Here is a 25956-nt window from a genome sequence, read left to right on the forward strand (position 1 = left end):
TTAAACGCCTCAGATGTAAAGTTATTCGCTGTCAAAGTGACACCAAAATGAATGGGAGTCAATGGAATGCTAACAGCAGGTGGGGTCCGCTAATCAATGGCGGCGCCTGGGGAAGCTTCAATGTTTTCATATGTGGTGCAGGTATGATGTCAATTAGTAGGCCAATCAGCAGTTCGCATAACACTGGTTCCCTCAACAAAAACCTAAGAGGATTTTTCCATTGGATTTGGATTATCGCAAAAAAACAAGGTCTGTGATCTACAAGAGTTTATGATACTTGCATGTCTTTTCCATCAAGATAGTTATCACAAATAAACACAACTTTTATGAATTTTGAAGCCTTAACGCAGTCGCCAGAAGAACAAAAGTAAAGGTAGGCTATAAATGAACTAACCCACGGTCCCACGACTTCAACCTCACCATCACTAAGCTTTCGACAACTCTCTCAGTTTTTAGAGCGTTTGAGTTATAATAGTTTAATGAGCACAATTATAATCATAACGATGCTGTAAAAGTGGACTGAGTGTGATGACGTTTAATCTCCTCGATGTTGTCCCATTTAGCCAAATGTTAGCAACCAACTTTTTCAAGACATGTAACAGCTTAAAAAACTCGCCTGTTTGCTAATACTGATGTATTTTAAGTCATAGAATAAAAAGTAGAAAGTGTCTTGAGCTTGTGTTCACCACAGATCTTATTTCAGCCATTTAGAAAAAGTTAGTGAAAGTAATCATGCACATGAGCATTTTAGTACAGACAAGACAACTGACCGTATTCTATGTCATGCTTATGAACTAGCAACAAAATATTGATTGTGTCATCTATGAACATGATTAATTTAGTAGAATATTGCTTATTGTACATCATTATATCTTATGAATTGAAAAATGACTTTACTTAAAAGTATTGTTATTAACACTATAAGCTCCGCCCCTCACTTCTATCCCGCTGGTCTGAAACTGCTGGCTCTGCGGTTCTGCAGCTGGAGATCTCTCAATGACGGCTAATATATGAGCTTGAAATGATGATTGACAAGACTGAATGATCAGGCTCCTCCCCAAACCTATGTTTGGACCTTCATAACATGTGCCCCATGCACAATTTACTACTATTGTAATGAATTAGGATGCAATTCATGGAGTAACTTTAGCCTGTGAATGTAGGTGATGATGAATTTACCCCCATGCATACACCCCCGAAAAATTGCATTCAAGTTGCACATTTCCAATTCATGCTTTCATGTATGTATTTGGTATAGAAAGCATGTAAATCCAGCTTCAGTGAGAAAGACAAATCATGTTCACAACTGATGTGCAAACAGGCTTGAATATGTCGGACTAGAACTAATTACAAGGTAAACAAATCACCCAAACATTTTCAAAAACTTTTTTTTTTTTTTCTTTTTTAAAACCACATTCTACTTAGAGGAACCACAGCACATGTTCTTTTCTAGCTCAGAGAATGAACACGATTCAGTGACACCAGAAACTCAGTTTGTGTGTCAAAGCGAAACCTCTGCGGTCTCATTTATTTACAGAGAACTTCGACCTGATGTGTGGAAAACCTGTGTGTATTATTGTTAGGCACATTGATGTGTGTGTCAGTTGTTTGTGGGTAAAGATTGTCTTTATTTCCTATTTTCTTTATTTTCTTTATATTCTAAGAAATAAAAGATAGAATTCTGCAAATGTATCATTTTAATAACTGCCTGTTACAGAATGTTGTATTAAGTGAGTCTTAATAAATGCTGTATTGAGACAGTAATATCTAGTGTGTGGTCTCTGATAGGTGGTCCTGATGGGGGAGGATCCACACACACACACACACACACACACGCACACACACACGCACGCACGCACGCACGCACGCACACACACACACAATATTAATATCACACATCTGTGATATTTACATTATAATGTTACAGTGCTCAATGAAAATGGTTCATGTTGGTGTTTTGTTCAGCTTGTGTTTGTGGCAACGGTTCGGTAAGTGTTTTTATATCATTGTTTTACTGATTTAGTTTATGCTCTGCTTTTCATACAGGGTAATATGATGGATTTGTATTCGTTTTTTTTCCAAATAAAAGATACTCTGAAGAAGAGCAGATAAATTACTGTAAGATCTCGTTTGGATTCAAATCTTTCATCATAGATCATCACATTATGAACAGATTCAATCAGAAACAAACACATTGCTGAATATCCCAGTAAAATATTTGAAGCAAATTTACAACTAAAGTCTTTAGGCAGAAAATCTTCTAAATTGTTATTTCTGTAGTTCAACATCAGTAAACAAGTAATTCATAATCTCTAAATACAAAGGCCAGGAGTTTTGTACTGAATATAAATATTGTTTTCCTAAACGTATGTGCTACTCGTCTGTTTGTTCTTCACTTCTCTTTGAAATAGTTACAAACTACTGATACCAACATAAATTTAGCTTTAATCTGTGACTCTGTTCTTCAGGAGTGTGTGCTGACACAGATGCAGTGATGTCAGTGTCAGTGATGGAGGGAGATTCAGTCTCTCTAAACTCTGATCTCACTGAAATTATGGATGATGATCTGATTCTGTGGAGGTTTGGAGATGAAAACACTTAGCTATAAATCACAATAGCTGAAATCAATGCACCAGCCGGCAGCATGACTGTTTATGATGATGTTCCTGATGGGAGATTCAGAGACAGACTGAAGCTGGACGATCAAACTGGATCTCTGACCATCACAAACACCACAACTGAACATACTGGAGTTTATCAACTAGAGATGATCAGAAATCTGAGCAAGAGTTTCAATCTCATTGTCTATTGTGAGTTTAATATTCGTTTCTTTAATTTGTTATATTGTAAAACAATTTGACAGAAAAAAAATACAGTAATTTTCTTTCATTTAAATTGTACTCAAAACTCTCTCTCTTTTTTTTTTTTACTAACTGTATTATTTCTACAGTATTATTTCTGTTTTCTTAAACAAATGTAGCCTATGTAAAATTACAAAAATAATCATGATAATAATTCGTGAATTCACCACTAGATGGTACGGACCCCTAAAGGGACATGGTAGAAGAAAACAAATATGAGATGGGAGGAAAAATAATAAGTCAGTGTTTTTGTGTTCTCTCCTAAATGTTTTACAATCCACCAAGAAACTTTGCATTAACTAGAAAGTTTTGATCTCTTTGTGAACGAATGTAAAGATTCTCAGTGGAACACAAAAATATTTGTAATGGAACGCAATATTTTTCCTCCATCTCACTATTTCCTTCACTATATTTGTATATAAATTTACAAGTTTTGTATGGTCAGTCATTTGACCATTTCTTTCTTTTTTCTTCTTTTTATTTACAATTTTGTTTTACAGTGTAGCTCTGAAGTAGATGTATCTTAGTATTGATAGTGATTTATTCTAATCTTTCTCAGCTCGTCTGCCTGTTCCTGTCATCTTCAGTAACTCTTCACACTGTTCTTTATCATCATCATGTTCATTGGTGTGTTCATCAGTGTTGAATGTGTGTGATGCGACTCTCTCCTGGTACGCAGGAATCAGTGTATTGTCCAGCATCAGTGTGTGTGATCTCAGCATCAGTCTCTCTCTACCTCTGGAGGTGGAATATCAGGATAAAAACACCTACAGCTGTGTGCTGAACAATCCCATCAGCAACCAGACCACAAATCTGGACATCAACACACTCTGTCACACATGTGCAGGTACCACAGCTCTGATGATATGTGATGTTTCTCTCTCTCTCTCTCTCTCTCTCTCTCTCTCTCTCTCTCTCTCTCTCTTTCATAAAATGAAAGTTGCTGTTGATTCGCATTTTGTGTGCCCCAAATAAATCCACGATATTTTTCTTTTTTTTCTTTCAATATCGTTGTTTTTACCATATTTACAGTTCCTGTGATTGTGCAGTTTGGAGTTCCTGAAACAGACTATTGTCAGCTCACTAAAATCACTATTTTATCATTGGTTATTTAGAAGTCCACTGCTGTGGATCTACTGAAGCTGTGATCCGATTGGTCGTCTCTGCTGTGGCGGGCGTGGCTACTGTCATTCTTCTGGTTTATGACATCAGATCCACAAGAGGAGGAGACTAGTGGAAGATCAGTTGAAGAATCAACAGCTTATGATAGTTTCTTATGAATGAGAACTCAGTGTGTCACAGATATGTCTTTAAATAACCACATTTGCATAAAGAACCAAACAACATGTTCGTACGTTGCTAGAATTATCTGACTGTTGATCTATCAGAACCTGTAGAAATGACATCAACTGACCATCCATGTTCGTGAAATACTGTGTGTTTGTTTTTAGTGTCCTTAGTTCGAGGCTGGGTCCTCATTTTCTAAAGCCGCTGGAAGTATAGAAGATCTCTTCAGTAAACTGTGAACTAACTGAACTTCAAAGAGGACCTATTATGCCTTTTTACATGATCAGCTTTCATTCAGCTTCATTTTTTTGGATTTTACTATTTTAAACTACAATTTTAAAATTGTTGGCGTAAGAATTTCTTTAATAATCCCTCTGATTTAACAATATCCTCTTCACAGTATTATCCCTAATCATATATTTTCTACAGTTGGTTACAGTTGAATGTTCTCTTTGTAATTACAGTCACAAAGAAAAAAAGCAAACTGAGTAAAAACTAAGTGAAATTGAAACAGTATGTTGTACTGACAAATGCGTAGTTAGTGAAGTGTACTTTCATTAGAGTTCAAGTAAAAAATACAGATAGCCTACTTGATAATTTATAGGTTTCCTATATGATTTCTTATAGCTACTCAGAATTACTATTTTCAACAACTAAATAATTTCAAATGAAATGTGTACTACTGTGTATTATGCTGACTCCCAGAGTGCACCTCGACATGAATACATTAAGCAATTGCTTTGTTTTACTAATTTTTTTTTTTTTTTTTTTTTTTTTTTTACAATTGTATTTGTTGTCTTGTGTCAGTAGCCTAGTAGCACAACCAAGACAGAAATTTGTTTTATTGAAATTAATTTAGTCTTATTAAAAGTAATTTAATTGTTACCATTTGTTGTGTTTTACAGGCATGACATTCAGGTTTGAAACAAATAATTTGCAAATGTTTCGCAACTTCACGACTGTCAGTTGCCTTCTATCCAACAATGTCAATAAAGAGTCATTTCTGAATAATCAACCAATTTATTTTTTAAACCGGATTCTGTTTCATATTTTCCATAATGTAAATTGGAGCAAATCTTGAAACATTTAATTTCCTGGTTAGGACACTATGTGGCGCTTTAGTAGTGTACAATTACAATATGCGTACTCATCCCTCTAGTGGTCAAAAGCTGTTATTATAGTTTCATTTGTTTATAGTTTCACATCATCTGTTGGGTTCCACTTCCAGTACACGAAGCAGAGGAAGGTATGAGGTAGTAGACAAAATATATCGCTTATGAACCCATGTTTAAGATACAGAAGCATAAGTTGGAAACATAACGTTGTATGTTGAATATTTCCACTTGATAAGACCGTCATCCTTCCGTTCAGACCAAAAAGGCGGTCCGTTGCTCGATGACGTGTAAGGAAAAACATTTACAGTTGTTCATTTGTTCAACGCAAAAGTCTCCTAGCAGCCGATTCGCAAGAGATAAACACTGCTCTAGCACTTAAATTGTGCTAATAATACTGTAATATACAAATATACAAAGAAAGAAATTAGGCGCGTTTCAATCATCTGCTGCTGCTTGTTGTACATCTCCCTATAACAGCGTCATGTTCGCGTGGTGTCGTCCAATGATTTTCAACGTTGTAAACTGATTTTATATTACACTTTTCTTAGTAGATGTAGGAAATTACGATCCCGAATAGTGTTCTGAGGAACTATAAGGTTGTAAATAGCATTGCAAAGAAAGTCATAGTCCTGCGGTCCAGAAACGATTGATTCCTGGGCTCATTTGGACAAGAAGCCTAAACATCCACCAGTTATTAACACCACACTGAACTCCTTATCCGCACTAAAGTCACTAAAACAGCTCAGAATACATTGGCAGGTGAAGATCTACACCAATCTGTCTCTCACAAGTCTGTGTCCAGAGTTTGCTGCAATTATCATAAAGGTAAGATTTGTGTTTCCATACATTGTTTATTAGTGAGCACTTTCACATTCATGCGGTTCAGAAATGATGAATCTGCAATATATCTGTCATAAATACTAAATGTATAAATTATAATAATAATAATAATAATAATATATTTTATTTGTAAAGCACTTTTCATAGTTAAAAACAATCCCAAAGTGCTACACATAAACAAAATTAAAAACAGCAAGAACACTTAAAAAGTTAGCAAAAAGTAAAAAATGCTTGTTTAAAAAGAAATGTTTTGAGTTCTATCTTAAAAGAGTCCATGGCTTGAGGAGCCCTTAGGTTTTCTGGAAGGGAATTCCAGAGACGCGGCGCGGCTGAGCAGAAGGCTCGATCCCCCATAGTGCGGAGCTTAGTTCTGGGTGGTTGCAGAAGGGCTTTGTTTCCAGAGCGGAGGTTGCGTGAAGAGTTTTGTGTTGCAAGTAGTTCCTTTAAGTAGGGGGGTGCGTTTCCGTGGATGCATTGATGGGTAAGTAAGATGATTTTATAGTTAATCCTGTATGAGACAGGGAGCCAGTGGAGTGAGTGAAGGATGGGTGTGATATGGTCATATTTCCTTATCCTCATTAGGATCCTGGCAGCACTGTTCTGAATGTATTGTAATTTTTGTAGACTTTTGCTAGGAATCCCAAAAAGGAGAGCGTTGCTGTAGTCCAGCCTGGAGGATACAAAAGCATGGACAAGTTTTTCAGCATCTGACAGACCAAGTGTGGGACGGAGTTTAGCAATGTTCCTAAGATGATAGAAGGAGGTTTTACATAGATGTTGTATGTGGGCGTCAAATGTGAGTTGAGCATCAAATCTTACTCCCAGGTTGGTGACTGTCGATGATAGTGGAATGTTTTGACCAGAGAAGGTGATGTGCGTTATAGGTGATGACTGGACCTGATGTGGTGTACCAACTAAAATAGCTTCTGTTTTGGAGCTATTTAGCTGTAGGAAGTTTGCCTTCATCCATGCCTCAATCTCCTCAAGACAGGAGCTCAGAGATGACAGAGTGGCTGTAGATGAAGTGAGGTTGGTTTTTATATATAGCTGAGTGTCATCGGCATAGCAATGAAATGATATTCCATGCCTGTTGATTATGTGGCCAAGGGGAAGAGTATAGATGGTGAACAGAATCGGGCCGAGAACCGACCCTTGAGGGACACCACAAGTGACTGTATGCGTCTGAGACTTTACACCTCCCAAGGAAACATACTCTGTTCTTCCAGACAGGTAGGACTGGAACCAGCTCAAAGCAGTGTCAGAGAGTCGGATAGAATGATGGAGGCGCTGAAGGAGGATATTGTGATCAACCGTGTCAAAAGCTGCAGATAGATCCAGTAGGATGAGGAGCGATGGTGTGCCGGTATCAGCCGCCATCAACAGGTCATTTGTGACCCTGATCAGGGCTGTTTCAGAACTGTGAGCGGAACGGAAACCGGACTGAAATTTTTCAAAAAGGGAGTTTGAATTTAGATGATCCTGAAGATGGGCAGCAACAACTTTTTCTAGAACTTTGGACAAGAATGGAAGGTTGGAAATAGGCCTGTAGTTTGCAAGAACTTCAGGGTCTGAAGTGGGGTTTTTTAGAAGGGGTTTGATGACAGCAGTTTTTAGAGCAGATGGAACATGACCAGTGTGTAGAGAATGGTTGATGACTTTGGTTATTAAGGGACTAAGAGAGCTGATGTGTGTTTTCACCAAAGCTGTAGGAAAAGGGTCCAGCATACAGGTGGAAGCTTTCATCCTGCTGATGATGTCCTCAACTTGTTGCTTAGAGATTTCAGGAAAACAACAGAAGGGCTGGAAGGTCCCAGGCTGTGGGTCGGCAGTGGGGACAGACAGAGCAGGGGTGCTGGAAAGGAGGGAGCGGATGGTCTCAACTTTTTTCCTGAAGAAGGTGATGAAGCTGTTGCATTTCTCTTCTGATATGTCATTGTGTGAAGTAGTTTGTGGCTTGATAAGATGATTTATTGTGGAGAAAAGCTGCTTGGAGTTTCCCTGATTTTTACTAATGATGTTTGAGTAGAACTGTGTCCGTGCTGTTTTTAGTGACATTGAGTAGGCCTTTTGATGTTCTTGATAGGCTATTTTGTGAACAGTAAGTCCAGTTTTTGAAACACGCCGCTCAAGTACACGCCCCGCTGTTTTCATTTTCCGTAGTTCTGGAGTGAACCAGGGGGATGTACGAGAGAAAGTGACTATTCGTGTTTTTTCAGGTGCATGGAGGTCCAAAATACTGCTCAGAGTGCTATTATAAAAGTCCACTGATTCATTTACAGATGTGAAATTTGCTGATGGGATTTTTAGGAGGTCCAAAGCCAAAGTGTCTGGGTTGATATTTTTTATGTTTCTGAAATTGATTTGACGTTTTGGTTTGATGTAATGAGAAAAGTTCACCTCCATTGAGATGACTTTGTGATCGGACACTCCAAGATCATATACCAATAGATTTTCAATTGGGGCAGAGTCAGTAATGACCAGGTCAAGTGTATGTCCTCTGTTGTGTGTTGGGACATCAACATGCTGTTTGAGATTTAGACCGTCCAATAGCTGTAAAAAATCAACTGCTGGATGACAGGAGGGGGTGTCAACGTGAATATTCAAATCTCCAAGTATAACAATGTTAGCAGATGTGGTACAGAGTGAAGAGAGAAATTCATTTATCTCTGACATAAAAGCTGGATTTTGCTTAGGAGGCCGGTAAATGAGAAGAATAGTCACAGTGAGAGGTGGTTTACATCTGAAGGCAAGGCATTCAAAAGTGGACTGTTCAGGCAGAGACAGCGGGGTGAGTTTTAAGTCACTGCGATGTAGTACTGCTAGGCCACCACCGCGACCGGAGTGGCGGGCTTTCTCCAAGTATTGATAACCAGGAGGACATGCTTCATTTAATGCAAAATATCCCTCTGGCTGATGCCAGGTCTCAGTAAGACACATGATATCAATATTCCTGTCCAATATGTGGCTGTGTATAAGACAAGATTTATTTGTGAGAGACTGTGTGTTAAACAGTTCTATTTTGATGTTTGATGGAGTAGTGTACTGTAGAGAACGAAGTAGACTGAAATCCACTCCACGTTTTATGTTCCGCTTTGTAGTTCCGCTATTTGTTCCAGGTAGAGAGGCGTTCTGATGACGTAGATGCCGTGCGACAATGCGCTCACTTGACCAAAGTGATGGAATGGAGTTACCAGACTGAGAAAAAACAAACTTTCTACGGCAGCTTCTATGGATGTAGCGGGGTCGGCTTTGAAGTTGAAGCTGTTTAATGGCTGGAATGTATATTGGACTGATGTTATTCCTTAACTTAAGCAGTTGCGGGATGGAGTACTTTAGCGTCATGTCGCTTTAAAGAGAAGATCCGAAGATTATCCAGCCGGCTGGCAAGTGGCTACTCGCTAAGCCGGGGAGATGTTGCCTTATCCAGTGAGGGCTAACTTGGCAGTGAAGTGTTGTCCGTTTAGATGCTATTGATGCTGGTGTCGATGAGTGATATCAAGACCACAGGGCCAGTAAGCAGTAATAAAAACTCTTCATGCAACGGCTCAGGTACAGGCAGCACGAAGAAGATTGCCAGCAACAACAGGTATGATGCAAGAATCCATACATCCATATAATCCAAAAAAACTACCTGGTAGATAGCAGATAGTGACTTTGTAGAAAGTAGGTTCTAGAGTGCAAAAAATTATACACAAAGATGTTTTCTTAAGGGAGAAGCGGCAACAGACAGTGCCAGCGTCCTCTCACATTCACAAACTGATACATGATTCAGAATGCAAATTATAGACACATTTTGGTTAAATTGTTTATTTTATTTGAGTTTTACTTTCACTTTCGCTATTGTGTTGTTTTCAAGCTGCATGGTAAACTGAAAAATGTGCTTCATTCGAGATATGTTTTGCTTTGGAGCAGTTATGACAGTTCATAACACAGCGTTCACCAATAATGTGATTGTGGATTATGAGCATGTGCATTGAAAAGCAAATGCATGGCTTATAAGTAATTATTAAAAATAATATAAATGTAACTATTACTGTTCTTATAATGCAGTATAGGTCTTAATGACTATTTATAAATATATTTATACAGTAGTAATACTCATTTATAAATAAGTATAAATGGAGCTATAATTCATTATAAGCATGGACTTCACAGAAAGTGTTACCATGTGTTTTTAACTGTAAAATACAAGTTTTAACATCTACCTCCACTAATACTCAGTCTATAATGTAGTGTCTGTGTCCTAAAGTCCCAGAATGCATTGTGTTGCTGACGTCACACTGAACACAGTGAGATTGTTTAGAAATCAGGAATGGTGATAAAGTTTAAATCCAGACTGGCTGGTGTACTTCCCATAAGGTTTACGCATTAGGTCACATTCAACTATATGAGCATTTACAGTACAAAAGCAATTCGGCTGAATGTGTTTTTCGTCTACCTCTGGAAGTGGTTGAAAGTGGGCAAGCTCAAAATGTTTTAGACCCCGTTTACACCTGTATTTAGTGTCATCCACTTGTAATCCGAACAATCAAAATGCATAGGTGTAAACAGGGCCTGAGATGAAGTGAAGCTTTACCTGCAAACCTAGAAATATACTCTATTGTATGTGAGCTATAAAACAAAAAGTCTAGTTAAGTTGATATACTACTCTACAGCAACTGCAGTTGAAACCATTTTTAGAGCATTTGTTCAGATTTTTTTCTTTCGATCAACCCATTTTTTAAAGATTTGATTTTAAGATTGAAGGCTGTTAAATAGAGTATTGTTTTTTGGAGGCATGAGTGTATAAGGTCATATAGAGATGCAAATGCCCTCTAATATCAATCTCAATACTTCAATCACAAATGATATATTTTTATGTAGTTGTTTTGTGTAGAGTAGAAGACGGATTGTGAACTTCAACTGAGCAGGAATTGAGAAAAAAAGCCCACGGTTCAACGACATCCAATTCCTGCGAACTCACAAAAATACAAAATTCACACCTCACATATTTGCTAATGCGCCTCTAACATTAACGTCCAGTAATAGACACACACTCTTGCAAAAGCTGTTTGTGACCATCACATCAAACCACATTTCTTTCCGATCTGAAGAAAGAAGACCACCTCCACAGTTTTCAGTCTGACTCACACGTTGAGCTGCTGGAGTGTTTTAATTGCATGCATTTACTGAGTTGCATTTAAGACAAAAACATTGTAATATGAGATTTAAATATAATCATACAAGAGCATATTATTCTGTTTTGATATTCAGACATGTGACTAATGTTGTGCGCTTGACAAAATTACCATGAATTACAGTTACAATTACAAATGCATTTAATGCCGCATAATCAGGTCTGTGTATGATGATGCTTGCCCTTTTGAATTGTATTAGAACAAATCACACATTAATAGTCCAGTCATTTTATGAAAAAAGGTTGAACAAGTTGCAACAGAAGCAAACTCAACAGATTTTGTATCCTTAATAAGTTCTGAGTAAGGAAAAAAAGCCCCGAAGAATCCCATTAGGGGAAAGTTTTGAAAAAGACCCAAATATAGCCTATTCATACGCCACCACATATGTGCTAATTTGCATAAATACCACAACAGATCTAAACAGTGGGTATAGCCAGGTGAAAATGTCTTGTTGAATCTTGTTGACATATAACAGTAAAATATTTAATGTTAAGGTCTGAATGTAACCCATTTAGGCTACCCATGAGCATGAATACATAAAGGCAGGAAGAAGAACTTTAAACCGCCCTTTATTAATTATTATTGCAGAGATTGGGTTTGGGGTTGGGTCCGTGGGACTGTTTCTGGGGGACGAGTCTGAGGGAAGAACAGGAGACAATGATAAGGAGAATGCAGAGGACAAAAGGTAGGTAAAATAAAAAGTGAACCCCCAGAATTAGCACATATGCAATTAGATTATGCACCGTTTGTCCATGTTAACAAACAATTAAAATAATAATAAATACTTGTAATAAATACCCTATTCACGTGAGTAAAATAATGAATAAGCGTATGAATAGGCTATATTTGGGTCTTTTTCGAAACTTTCCCCTAATGGGATTCTTCGGGGCGTTTTTTTCCTTACTCAGGACATAGGGAGGATACAAAATCAGTTGAGTTTACTTCTGTTGCAATTTGTTCAAGGTTGACCCCATTTTGGCTTAAAATGACTGGACTATAAGATCACAGTAAACTGACTAGCCTATTACTTAGAAAACAGCTGGTAACACTTTATTTGTATAGTCTGCTTTAGACATTCTAATAACTATAAGTAACTTTACAACTACATGTCAACTAACTGTCATTAGAGTATTAGTAGACTGTCTGCTTAATATCTGCTAACACTTTATTGAGATGATGATGGTCCTCCAACAGACATTCAACTGGCTATAAGTAACTACGTCATCTTATTCTACTAACCCGAACCTAACAGTCTACTGATACTCTAATGAGAGTTAGGCCCTGTCCCAAAAGGCACCCTAACCACTTCATCTTTCGTCATGGGGTGTCCTACGGTCTCATGGACTTAACGGACACGTGTACACAGCAGCCATTGTAAGTCCACGAGACCGAAAGTGCGTATAAGTGTGCCATTTGGGACAGGGCTTTAGTTGACGTAGTTGCAAAGTTACTTAAAGTTAGTAGAATGTCTAAAGTGGACAATCGAAATAAAGTGTTACCAAACATCACATAACACAAATAGGGCCTGATAGAAATGTAAGAATTGATTAAATAATCTATTAATTCTCTAGAACAAAAGTTTTCACAATGGACCCGAAGAAACGTCTCAGGTTATGACTGTAACCTATGTTCCCTGAGAACAGGGAACGAGACACTACGTCAGAATGACGCTATGGGGAACGCCTCAGGCGTGACAGGTGTCTGAAATCAAATATCAACTCACGTCAATCATGTTGACCGGCGACAGCCTGTGAATCATCAGCTTGATTGATTAACGCGCGACCTGGATGTATAAAGGGGAGCCTTGCACACATGACAACATCCTATCGTCTGAAGGGACTGTTGCAGGCAGGCCCCGAGGCATGGCAGAAAGACGTAGTGTCTCGTTCCCTGTTCTCAGGGAACATAGGTTACAGTCGTAACCTGAGACGTTCCCTTTCGAAAGGGAACTCTACACTACGTCAGAATGACGCTATGGGGAACGATATACCAACGCCACCATGCTGAGGGGAGTGCATGCCCAAAGGCAGTGACAACTGTCCGAACCAGTAATTCAGAAACACTGGAACCACTCACCCTTAGGTCACATCGGGCTGTCAGTGACAGCACTCCCTACCGGTCATAGCCCAAGCTAATGAACCAAGAAACCGCCAGAACATAGTAAATAGGGGGTATATCTGGGCCAGCTCAAAGGCTTAGGACATCAGCTTCCAAAAGAAGGGGTCCCTTCTAGGGAGTGTGGCTAGGGGACCCAAGGGACTCCCAGCCAGTCACTATTCAGGGGAGCGTGCCACCTGAAATGCCACCAGGCAGGCCTGACCTGGTGTCACTACATAAGACACTACAGTCTGGCCACTTCCTGTCTGTCCGAAGACAGAGCCTCTGGACACTTGCCTTAGGAAGGCATCCAACCCGAGGGACTGCGGAGCAGGCAGTGAACCACTCAGCCCGGATCTCAGAGACTGGACATCCTGGAGAGTATGACTCAGCATAGTGCTTTACAACCCTTGCCAGCGAGGGGAGTTTCTCTACTCGATCCATGGATCTAACCAGTGTTTATGTTTCAAAACAGTGAGGAGGCCTGTGAGGGCCTAAAGGGAGCTACCTCCAGGAAGGCCTGGTAGGACCTCTAACCTGGCGACCACAACATGGGGGAGCTTGTATTCAACCACAAAATGTGGGAGCTTACCTTCAGGAAGGCCGGTGAGGCCTCTAACCTGGCGACCACAGCATGTGGGAGTTTACTTTCAGAAAGGCCCTAGAACCGAAGTCTGGGCCACGTAAAAAGGGAATGAAGCGGACAGTGCATAACCCTTACCATAAATATGGATTTTAGAAAGTACACGAAACGAAAGTGCGTGTACTTAGCCATTCTGAATCCAGGAAGGCCTGGTGAGGCCTCTAACCTGGTGACCACAGCGTGTGGGAGCTCATACTCAGGAAGGCCTGTGAGGCCTGAGACCTGGCGACCACAGTAAGTGGGAGCTCGTATTCAGGAAGGCTGGAGAGGCCTGTAACCTGACAGCCACACAATGTGGGGCTACCTTCAGAAAGGCCTAATGAGGCCTGTAACCACAGAATGTGGGAGATAGCTTGAAAGAGAAGCGCCTGTCGTAAAACATTGCGACAGAAGATGCATCTAGAGTGGAACCCAAGGTGAAGAACCGGAGTCTGAGCCACGTAACAAAGGGAATGAAGTGGACAGCGCATAACCCTTACCATAAATGTGGATTTTAGAAGGTACACAAAACGAAAGTGCGTGTACTTAGCCAGTCCAAATCCAGGAAGGCCTGGTAAGGCCTCTAACCTGGCGACCACAGTATGTGGGAGCTCATACTCAGGAAGGCCTGTGAGGCCTAAACCTGGCGACCACAATAAGTGGGAGCTCGTATTCAGGAAGGCCGGAGAGGCCTGTAACCTGACAGCCACACAATGTGGGGCTACCTTCAGAAAGGCCTAATGAGGCCTGTAACCACAGAATATGGGAGATAGCTTGAAAGGGAAGCGCCTGTCGAAAAACATTGCGACAGAAGACGCATCTAGAGTGGGACCCAAGGTGAAGAACCGGAGTCTGAGCCACGTAAAAAAGGGAATTAAGCGTACAGCGCACAACCCTTACCATAAATATGGATTATAGAAAGTACATGAAAGAAAGTGCATGTATTTAGCCATTCTGAATCCAAGAAGGCCTGATGAGGCCTGTAACCTGGCGACCACAGCATGTGGGAGCTCATACTCGGGAAGGCCGGTGAGGCCTGTAACGCGGTGACCACAGTGTGTGGGAGCTCATCAGAATGTGGAAGTAGCTAGAGAAAGGCGTCTGTCGTAATATACGTGACGACGGGACGCATCTAGAGTGGGACCCGAGGTGAAAGACTAGGGTCTGAGCCACATAGGAAGGGACCGAAGTGTACAGCCCATGACCCTTACCACAAAAATGGATTTTAGAAAGTACACAGGACGTTAGTCGTGTGACTTACCATAAGCATGGGTTTAAGAAAAATAGATGAAGTAAAGGTGCATGTACTTCATCACTCTATATTCAGGAAGGCCTAGTGAGGCCTATAACCTGACGACCACAGCATGTGGGAGCTCATACTCGGGAAGGCCGGTGAGGCCTGTAACGCGGCGACCACAGTGTGTGGGAGCTCATCAGAATGTGTAAGTAGCTAGAGAAAGGCGTCTGTTGTAATATACGTGACGACAGGACGCATCTAGAGTGGGACCCGAGGTGAAAGACCAGGGTCTGAGCCACATAGGAAGGGACCGAAGCGTACAGCGCATGACCCTTACCACAAAAATGGATTTTAGAAAGTACACAGGACGTTAGTCGTGTGACTTACCATAAGCATGGGTTTAAGAAAAATAGATGAAGTAAAGGTGCATGTACTTCATCACTCTATATTCAGGAAGGCCTAGTGAGGCCTATAACCTGACGACCACAGACTGTGGGAGCTCGTATCCAGGAAGGCCGGTGAGGCCTGTAACCTGGCAACCACAGCATGTGCGAACCCATGATCAGGAAGGCCAGATGAGGCCTATAACCTGATGGACACAATGCGTGGGAGCTCACATTCAGGAAGGCCTGATGAGGCCTGCAACCTGACATGTGGAAGCTCACAACTAGTGAGGCCTAAACCCTAGCGACCACAGCGAGTGGGAGTTCACATTCAGGAAGGCCTGGAGAGGCCTGTAACCTGACATGTGAAAACTCATAACCAGGAAGGCCTTTAGGAAGCCTGAAGCCTGGTGACCACTGAATGTGGGAGCTTAACACTCAGAAAGGCCTGTGAGGCCTGAAACCTGGCGACCACAGTATGTGGGAGCTCATACTCAGGAAGGCCTGTGAGGCCTGTAACCTGGCGACCACAGTATGTGGGATACTCAGGAAGGCCTATGAGGCCTGAAACCTGGTGACCACAGTAAGTGGGAACTCACATTCAGGAAGGCCGGATGAGGCCTATAACCTGACATCAGGGAAGCTCATAACTAGGAAGACCTGCGACCACGGTGTGTGGAAGCTCACATTCAGGAAGGCCAGGTGAGGCCTGTAACCTGACATGTAGAAGACCATCACCAGGAAGGCCAGATGAGGCCTGTAACCTGGCGACCACCATGTGTGGGAGCTCATTTTCAGGAAGGCCTAGTAAGGCCTGTAATCTGACGACCACAGTATGTGGGAGCTCATAACCAGGAAGGCCGGATGAGGCCTGTAACCTGATGACCACAGTATGTGGGAGCTCACATTCAGGAAGGCCGGGTGAGGCCTGCAACCTGACATGTAGAAGCCCATCACCAGGAAGGCCGGTGAGGCCTGTAACCTGGCGCCACAGTATGTGGGAGCTCATAACCAGGAAGGCCTGGCGAGGCCTGTAAACTGGCGACCACCGTGTATGGGAGCTCATATTCAGGAAGGCCTAGTAAGGCCTGTAACCTGATATCCCAGTATGTGGGAGCTCATAACCAGGAAGGCCGGATGAGGCCTGTAACCTGATGACCACAGTATGTGGGAGCTCACATTCAGGAAGGCCGGTGAGGCCTGTAACCTGACATGTGGAAGCTCATAACCAGGAAGCCCTGGTGAGGCCTATAACCTGGCAACTACAGTATGTGGGAGCTCATATTCAACCACAGTATGTGGAAGCTCATACTCAGGAAGGCCTAGTGAGGCCTATGACCTGATAACCACAGTATGTGGGAGCTCATATTCAAGAAGGCCTGGTGAGGCCTATAACTTGATAACCACAGTATGTGGGAGCTCAAATTCAACCACAGTAAGTGGGAGCTCATACTCAGGAGGGCCTAGTGAGGCCTCTGACCTGCTAACCACAGTATGTGGGAGCTCAAATTCAACCACAGTAAGTGGGAGCTCATACTCAGGAAGGCCTAGTGAGGCCTATGACCTGATAACCACAGTATGTGGGAGCTCATACTCAGGAAGGCCTGGTGAGGCCTATGACCTGATAACCACAGTATGTGGGAGCTCATATTCGAGAAGGCCTGGTGAAGCCTATAACTTGATAACCGCAGAATGTGGGAGCTCATATTGAACCACAGTATGTGGGAGCTCATTTTCAGGAAGGCCTAGTGAGGCCTATGACCTGATAACCACAGTATGTGGGAGCTCATATTCAAGAAGGCCTGGTGAGGCCTATAACTTGATAACCACAGTATGTGGGAGCTCATATTCAGGAAGGCCTAGTGAGGCCTACGACCTGATAACCATAATATGTGGGAGCTCATTCAACCATAGTATGTGGAAGCTCATATTCAGGAAGGCCTAGTGAGGCCTATAACCTGATAACCACATTACTCCTTGACAGTCAATTCCTGGGAGCTCACCTCAGGGAGGCCCAAGCACTGTCCGGTTGCAAAATGGGGACTGTCTGGTCAAGGAGGCCTGTTAAGACCTACTACCTGACCATCGAAAAAATCTTTAGATTTACTTTCTTACCCATAACATTTTGCCCCAGACTCTAAAACAGGAGACGTGGTCTGAAAAGAAACAGAAATATGTTAATTTCACATTTTACAAAAAGACCAGTGTTATGACCCCTCTAAGATTTGTCTAGGAGCAAGAGGAGTAACACTAAAACATATGGCAAAATCTGTAAGAATGATAGGAGGTGGCAAGAAACAATGCAAAAGACACAAACTGCCAATGAAAATGATTTATTATACAAAAAAGAAAAGAAACCATTAAACTATAAAGTAGATTTACAAAAGTATTAATTATTATTACGCCACAACCAATATGTACAAATTTACAAAAATAAATAAATAAATAAATAAATAAATAAATAAATAGAAAAAAATGACCAAGAGAGGAAAAAAAAAAACCTAAACAAATCAACCCAAAAGAAAGGGGACTCTAGTGACGCCAAAAGAAAAAAAGAAACAAAACAAAACCAATCCTACCTTGTTTAACCTCTAACCTAACTAAAGAAAAGAAAAGAAAACAATCAAATCTTCAGCGCCAAGCGCCGTATACTTCCCTCCTCTCGACTAACAAAACAAAAACATACAGTGGGTGGCGTTCACCTCTTACCTGGGGTTTCTATACACAGAGTTACCTAAATGTTGCACAATGGAAGTCGTACGACATCTTCCCTATCCTCCTTCCTCTTTGGTAAAGAGTAAACATCAGAGAGCGTAAGCTCAGCAAAGATCAAAACCCAACGCCAAGTAAAAGGAAATAAACAAACAAAAATAGTAAATCAAAACTATAACAAAACAACAGGTATTGGCATAAACAAATGACAAATAAAGCGAGGCAAAAAGAAAAAGAAAACAAAACCGAGTAACAATGACAGCAGAAATCAGAAAACAACAGAGCCTCCATTCATTCCTTTCCAGCTTCCTTTTATCTGCCAGCGGGAACATCACTGGCAGCGGATAGGTCGACGTCACATCTCTTAATGATGATTGACAGCCTCGTGAGCCAATCTGCAGTCAAGGAAGACGGCCTAAGAAATCGACAGAGAGAGAGAGAGAGAGAGAGAGAGAGCGCAGGAGAGAAAGCAAACACAGGCACTCCCACAAAACACCTATGAACGTAACAACCAGAATTATACCTGCTCTTTTTGTTCACTGCTCATCATTTTAATTCCTCAATTAAAATGCAGCCAAAAACACTGGATAACGCGATCTGGATTATAGGCCGAATTACTAAATATCTAACTTCTTAATGCAGATAATATTCCACCATTTTAATTCATAGAATTAAATGCAGCCATAATCACCAGACAATACTGTTTTAACATTTATACGTTCTCGTAATCTACGCACTGCCTCGGCAAGCGCGAGAAACGAGCCGTTAAAAAATATTTGGCTTCCATCCCTCGAGAAGAAAGTCAACAGGTGCGAGGTTGAAACATCCGACAGCGCACAGATTTTTTCTTTCTCACGCGCGCCGAGATATTTTTAATGAACACTGCCAGCACCCTCAGGAACTGACTGTGAACGCCTCGTACCCAAACAGTATTGTTTCACAGATCGCACACACCACAGCTCAGATGCTGAACCCTCCTCCCTCGAGAAAAGGGTCCGACGAGAGCGGAGCATTTTTAAATAAAAAAACACTTACAGTTTGCACAAGAGGCTCTCTCGAGAGCCTCCCGCGCGCTTCAGCGATATTCTCAAAACAGACAAACAGTCCCTGAAGACGAAAAGATGTTGTAGCAACAATGGGTTGTACATTAATATTAATATTAGCTCAAATGATCTATAGGGAATTTTAATAATTAATCATGAATATGATTAATATTTTGTATGTTACATTTAAATTAATTTATCGCAGCTGAACTAGATTGATATATGAATGATTACCATAACGGGCTATGGTTCGTCATTAATACATCAAATAGTCTTATTTCAGCTCGAAGTAATGGGATAACCTTAATGGAATTAATTTAGTTATCAAACAATCTGTTTGTCCAGCAAACATTGAACGTAAGATTAACTTAATTCTCAAGGAAAATTATCCTTCTTACAAACACGAGAAAGAGTATCTTTTCCAGGCCTTGAAAAGACAACTTTCTATGTTTGTAAAATTATCTTACTTAAATCGTACCAAGATAAAGCATATAGCTAAGATCGAACATTTCAGGGACTAAGTAACATGGGCAATTAAAACAGAGTCAGTCAAGGACATATGGAATTTAATAATTAGACTAATACTACATCGAAACTACGAGTATACACAGAGTAAATACATATTTACAACAGAAACATACGGATGAAAACATTACAAGACCAAACGGATAACAGATGAGAGAGGGAGAGGATGAAAGGGAGAAAATGAAACTAAAGTTCAGGATGAGAGAGATCACCGAGATGATCTCTGCATGGCAAAATCACAGGCAATGTAACCTTTTGAGAGACAGCAAGGAATCAAATCACATTAAAAGTTCAATAAACTTATCTTGCAAAATGGTTCTCTTTGTTGCTGAAGAACGCAGAGTTCATGCGTGTGTCCTAAGACCAGCGTGCGTGTGTTTCTTTAAGAAAGCAGGGCTCGCGCTCTCGTGTCTTCTGGTGAGCGCGGTAGCGGGGTTTTCGAAAGAGTCTTTCTCTTTGAGTTGAAGTTGTCTGCTGCGTTTGCTTCATGGAGTCCGAAGACGAAAATAAAGAAAAGACTTAAAGAAATTGAAAACGCTCCCAAAAGGGAGCCATAAGGTCTTCTCGCTGACGAGGCGGGTTCATGAAAGTGCAGGAACAAAGCAAGACGAAAGGAAATACAGAACAGAACTGAGCGGAACGCGGAGTGTAACCGCTTTTCTAGGGCACAGGAATTTCACTCCTCCCTGGGCTTGAGCCAATTGGAATGCGAAATTCCAGGCGGGAGAAAAGTTCTTTGTCTCACTATGAGTTTGATTCGCATGTTTTATGTCAGTCTTAGGATCATGCCATTTCTACGTTAAACAATTATAACTGCAGTAAAATGCATTTTATCATAATTTGGTATCCATATCTTTCCTACGGGTATATGGAGGTTTAATTCAAGACCAAATTTGGTATGTTTAAAAGCTACGGCCTAGAAGTACCTTCTTACTCTGTAAGATAAGTATTAAAAGTTCGATTAACAAACTGGGAATAAGACTAACCTAAAATGTGATGTGCATTTACAAGTGGGAATGAAAATTGGACTTTTAAAAAGACCACATGACATATACCTATGAATTCGCAACAGTGTGCACCTCTGAAACATTATTCCTTTAAGGTTTACAATAATACAAAAAACATATCACAGAGAAGAACAATCGTGGAAAAGAGAAATTACATTCAGGTTTGCATATTTCTTCAAAGGTTATACATATAAAATATCTAGGATGAACACTTTAATTCTGCTCCTCTGCCAGAATCTCAGTGAGATTCCTGGGTTGTCGACATTCCGTTAGGGTTATAAAAATCTTTATCAACCTAACCAAAGTGGGGAGGGGGTCTGATTACCCGAGGATGCCGGCGAACATTCTTAAACTAGAACATTTATAATTCAAGGCTATGCATTAGAAAGTCACACCTCTATTATAAAGCAAAACTAATCACACATGCATAATGGCATTGTACTTATATGAAAATTATATTTCTAAGTTCTAATACCAAAGGTGTGGGTGTGTGTGTGTGTGTGTGTGTGTGTGTGTGTGTAACATAGAAAGTTTCGTTATCTCTCTGTGGTCCAGAGAGGGGAAGGGGGTTTGGAATGTCTCTGAGGTGCAATTAGTGTCGTAAAAGTCCATTTGTCGCCGACTAGCTGGAGCCGAAGCATGATTTGCACTCACGAGTTCAAAGTGCACCAGCTTTTGTATTCAGGAAGAAATGTTTTTAGCAACACAGAGTATTTGAATTTGTTAATTCAAACCAACGACGAATGATTCGATAGCCAATGTTGTTACAATGTTGTCATGTGTGCAAGGCTCCCCTTTATACATCCAGGTCGCGCGTTAATCAATCAAGCTGATGATTCACGGGCTGTCGCCGGTCAACATGATTGACCTGAGTTGATATTTGATTTCAGACACCTGTCACGCCTGAGGCGTTCCCCATAGCGTCATTCTGACGTAGTGTAGAGTTCCCTTTCGAAAGGGAACTATTATAACAGTGTCATTTTAAAGCTACACTGTGTAATTTTTACCCCCATCTAGCGGTGAAAAGGTATATGACCATCCAGTGAATATTAGTTTCTGTTCCTCTCAATTCCGATTTCGTTTCAACTCCTATGGTGGCCGATTTAGTCCAAGATTAACATGGCTTCCAGTTCGACCTCGTCCATGAGTGTTCCTTCAAGTGATGAGGTTACTTTAGAAAACTATTATAATTTGCAGTTATTTAATTTGTCAGTTAACATGTAGGTTATGACATCTATGTAAAATGAATAATAGTTTTATGTTTTCGTTATTTTTTTACCAATTCATTGCTAACATCATCTATCATGTTCCCAGGCGAATGCAAGCTAATCTTAGTAAAGTAACTTTTATCAGTGCTATCGTTATTCTGTATATTGTACGACATCACTAGCGTAAGGCAAAGTTTACATTATAGGCTATATCAATTTCTCCGTGAGCAGAGATCAGTTGATGTGACGGAGGTGCGAGGGAGAGGTAGAGGGAAAGGGAAAGGAAAAAATAAAAACAGGGCCGGTGCCAGTGAATTGCGGAGACATCCACCAAGGCAAAGAAAAGCACTTTCCAAAGATGATGAGGAGAGAGTGAAAGTGAAGGTGAAAGTATCGCTTAGAAACAGCTAACTTACACCTGCATTATCAGATTAGGCTACATTAATTGTGTATAAAGTAAAATAAATGAAAAATAACTCAAATTTAAAGTGCCTACATATATAGCCTACAAGTTATAGCGCCATTAAAATATTAATAACATGTTATCCGTCATAGAACACGGATTTATGTTACAAGGTAAACAATACTTATCATCATTGACGCGGGGAAAACTATCCTAGATGTCGTTCTAGCGTTATGCACAACACACCATGATATAATTAGCCAAGCAACAATAAACCTTCCAATATTCACAAATAGGCTGAATTAACGTTACCTGTCGAGAAGAAAGCAGGCAACGTCGGCGTCCTTTTTAAAATCGTTGCTCCTCATGAGCTCTTTCCATCTTGGAAAGGCCACTCCAATATTCACTTTTGTCTTGTTGATTTGCCTGTTGCGTTGCCGTCTTAATTCTCTTTTTCGCTTCCTTGGCGACTCTGATACATATCCTCGAGAATAAGAGTGATCCTCCATCAGCAACAGACTTTCCAATAGGCTTTCAGGTTTTTATATAGCAGTCTCAAGCAATCCCCCTCTTCACATTCGACACGGTAACATCGAGTGTTAAAACGCGAAAGGTGAAGCGTGAATTTACGGGTATGTCCCTCTTTGGCTAATGTACTTTCAAGATGGAGGGGCAACATGGCGACCGGCATTCGAACCCCTCACCCGTATGTATTTTCAATGGCATATTATACACTCACGAGAATACTTTATTACTTGAAAGAAGTAAATATACATTAATGAGCACATATATTTTTGAAAGAACTAAGTGTTTTTAGATAAGAATAAACTAAAAAAGTTACACAGTGTAGCTTTAATGAACCTCATCTGTCGACTTGATGTCGTTGAATAACGTTCAGTTTTGTCCAAGACTCACTTGCGTCACAATGGAGTGTGTGCACGAAAAAATCATTCAAGTCTCAAAAAAAAAAATATATATTTTTTTTTTTGACTTATTGACTACAGAGCTGTCATTCTCATGTCTGTGGTCGTGAAGTATTACATTTAAATGTTATTGTTTATTCTTTATTACTGTGTTATATTTCTTTTTGCTGCCTTATCCGTATATATGTTTGCAGTTTTTCTGCTCTGGATGCTCCTGTCACCAAGAGATATATTTGTAATATCACATAATATTTTTCTCATAGAGAATACGTGAGTAAATGAGTAAAAGATGGTCTTTTGCAAAGGGATCATCATATTTTGTGAAAATCTTGCAAAAACATTTGAAACTCAGCACTACAGTGACATAGGAACATCATTATTGAAAAAAGAAGAGAACTACAATGAGTTTGATCAACAGCTCATGGTGACGCCTGAATACACCACCTCATCCCCACCCTCTTTAAACCTCTGTAAGAAATAATAAAGACAGAAGATGTTTGATTATTATTTTCCTCATCTATTTACACTCTTAAAAATGCTGGGTTGTTTCAATCCAACTTTGGGTCACATATGGACCAACTCAAACGTTTGGTTTGACCCAAAGTTGGGTTGAAACAATCCAGCATTTTTTTAGAGTCTTTTCTTGTTTTTTATTCATTAACATTCTACGCTTTCTTATAAATGCATATAATGACACTGAGACATCAAAATGGAAAGCACACAACACACAGTCATTAGTTATCTTACCCTTTTATGTGAATTTTGCTTGCGGTGTGTTGGTTTAGCATATATTACCTCTTCTTTGTGGGTTTGAACTGTTAAAACAATTGGGAAAGCATCATTGGGAAATGTATGCATGCACCATGTTATCAACGATCAGTCTTTATTAGATATATATGATTTTTCACAAAATGTAGATGTTTTGTCTATTTTTTCACTGCAGCAATAGGTAACTTGCCCTCTTCGGCTGTTTTTCTCAGTCTCTTGCAGATGCAGAAGATCCCAAACACAGCAACAATCAACAGAGACCCAGAAGCAGCAGTCGAGATCAACACTGGATTTACACGCGTAATGCCTGCAGAGATACATTAATGTAAGTCAAGTCTGATCGATGTATAGGAGGCTATAAGTGTCATGGAAAAAAAACTATCAAGGGATCACAATGTTCAGATAGATCTACTTTAAAGGTAAAAACAGGTGAAACTAATAATAAACTCACCATAAACAGTGAGATTGAAACTCTTGCTCAGATTTCTGATCATCTACTTCATAACGTCCAGTATGTTCAGTTATGGTGTTTGTGATGATGACTTGCTTTTAAATATAATGACTCACACTTACCATAAACAGCGACACTGAATATGATTCTCTCGCTGAAGCTGTTGATCAGTAGTTTATAATCTCCAGCATGTTCAGTTGTGGTGATTGTGGTGGTCAGAGATCCAGTTTGGTGATCCAGCTTCAGTCTGTCTCTGAATCTCCCATCAAGAACATCATCTTATATAGTGATTCTGTCGGTCCGTTTATTGATTTCAGCTATTAAAGAGTTACCAAACATCCACTGACTCAGTCAATCAGATCATCATCCATTATTTCAGTGAGATCAGAGTTTAGAGTGACTGAATCTCCCTCCATCACTGACACTGACTTCACTGTATCTGTACCAGCAAACACACCTGGAGAACATATTAAGTGTCCCATATAAATTAGCTGATTTACTTAAAAAGTCCAATTTGTGTAACTATAATAAAGAACAGACAGAATTACATGCAAATTTGTCCAACAGACAAATAAATAGGAAAGCTTGAAGTTGAGCTCCACAAAAATAACAGCCTCCGCAGATAAAATACTTGTAATAAAAACTAAAGCATGAACAGTAAAAGCACTTCTATAAAAAAATATAAAGCATACATTTATAACTTACCAACCACTTGCCACAAACAGAGGAGTATCAAAACAACACGAACCATTTTCTTTGAGCGCTGCAAAAATATATAACACATGAGATCTTGTCCTCGTGTTCTTGTGGATCCACCCTAACTGGCCACCTTCAGCTGACCCACACTAGCAGTTATCATATTTTCCCGAGGTGTAGTTTATTATATAATAAAGGTTGTGAAATAATTGCCTAATACTAACTCTACTTTTGTGCTGCGCAGATATTATTGCACAAAGCCAGGATAACAGACCTTCTGCCTGTCAGTTATCCAACGCCGCTCATCAACATGTGTGAGTTGACCAATCAAATTAAAGTAGGCGGGCTTTATGTTGTAAACGCTCATAAAGTGTGAGATAAACTAAACATTTAATGTTTGACAGATGTATTACAATAGAAATTTAAAACGACCAACATAAATATTTAGGCATGCAAATTAAAAGAACTTTTGTCGAATTTCACTATTTTTTAATTGAAAATATATAGGCTATAATTTACGTGATTCGTTGCAATTCGTAACTGTCAATGTAACGAGACAATAAACATTAACAAAGCCGTTTACATCAGGCATAACTGCAGA

General features: G+C 40.1%; 2 long non-coding RNA genes across 2 annotated transcripts in view; one reads left to right on the forward strand and one right to left on the reverse strand.

The window, feature by feature from the left end:
- Positions 1-5618: 5618 nt before the first annotated feature.
- The window catches only part of LOC311084897, a 40769-nt gene continuing 20431 nt past the window's right edge, over positions 5619-25956 (forward strand). Inside the window, exons 1-2 of the long non-coding RNA XR_014606659.1 lie at positions 5619-6088; positions 24421-24533. This is a non-coding gene — a long non-coding RNA (uncharacterized lncRNA). The remainder of the gene's footprint in view (positions 6089-24420; positions 24534-25956) is intronic.
- On the reverse strand, positions 11848-24516 carry LOC311084895. Its single transcript, XR_014606657.1, has 3 exons — positions 24399-24516; positions 24188-24255; positions 11848-11916 (listed from the first exon to the last, which is right to left on the reverse strand). It is a non-coding gene; the product is annotated as an uncharacterized lncRNA (long non-coding RNA).

The sequence above is a fragment of the Abramis brama genome (assembly GCF_963993115.1).
Source record: "Abramis brama genome assembly, chromosome: 6".
Taxonomy (NCBI): Eukaryota; Metazoa; Chordata; class Actinopteri; order Cypriniformes; family Leuciscidae; genus Abramis; species Abramis brama.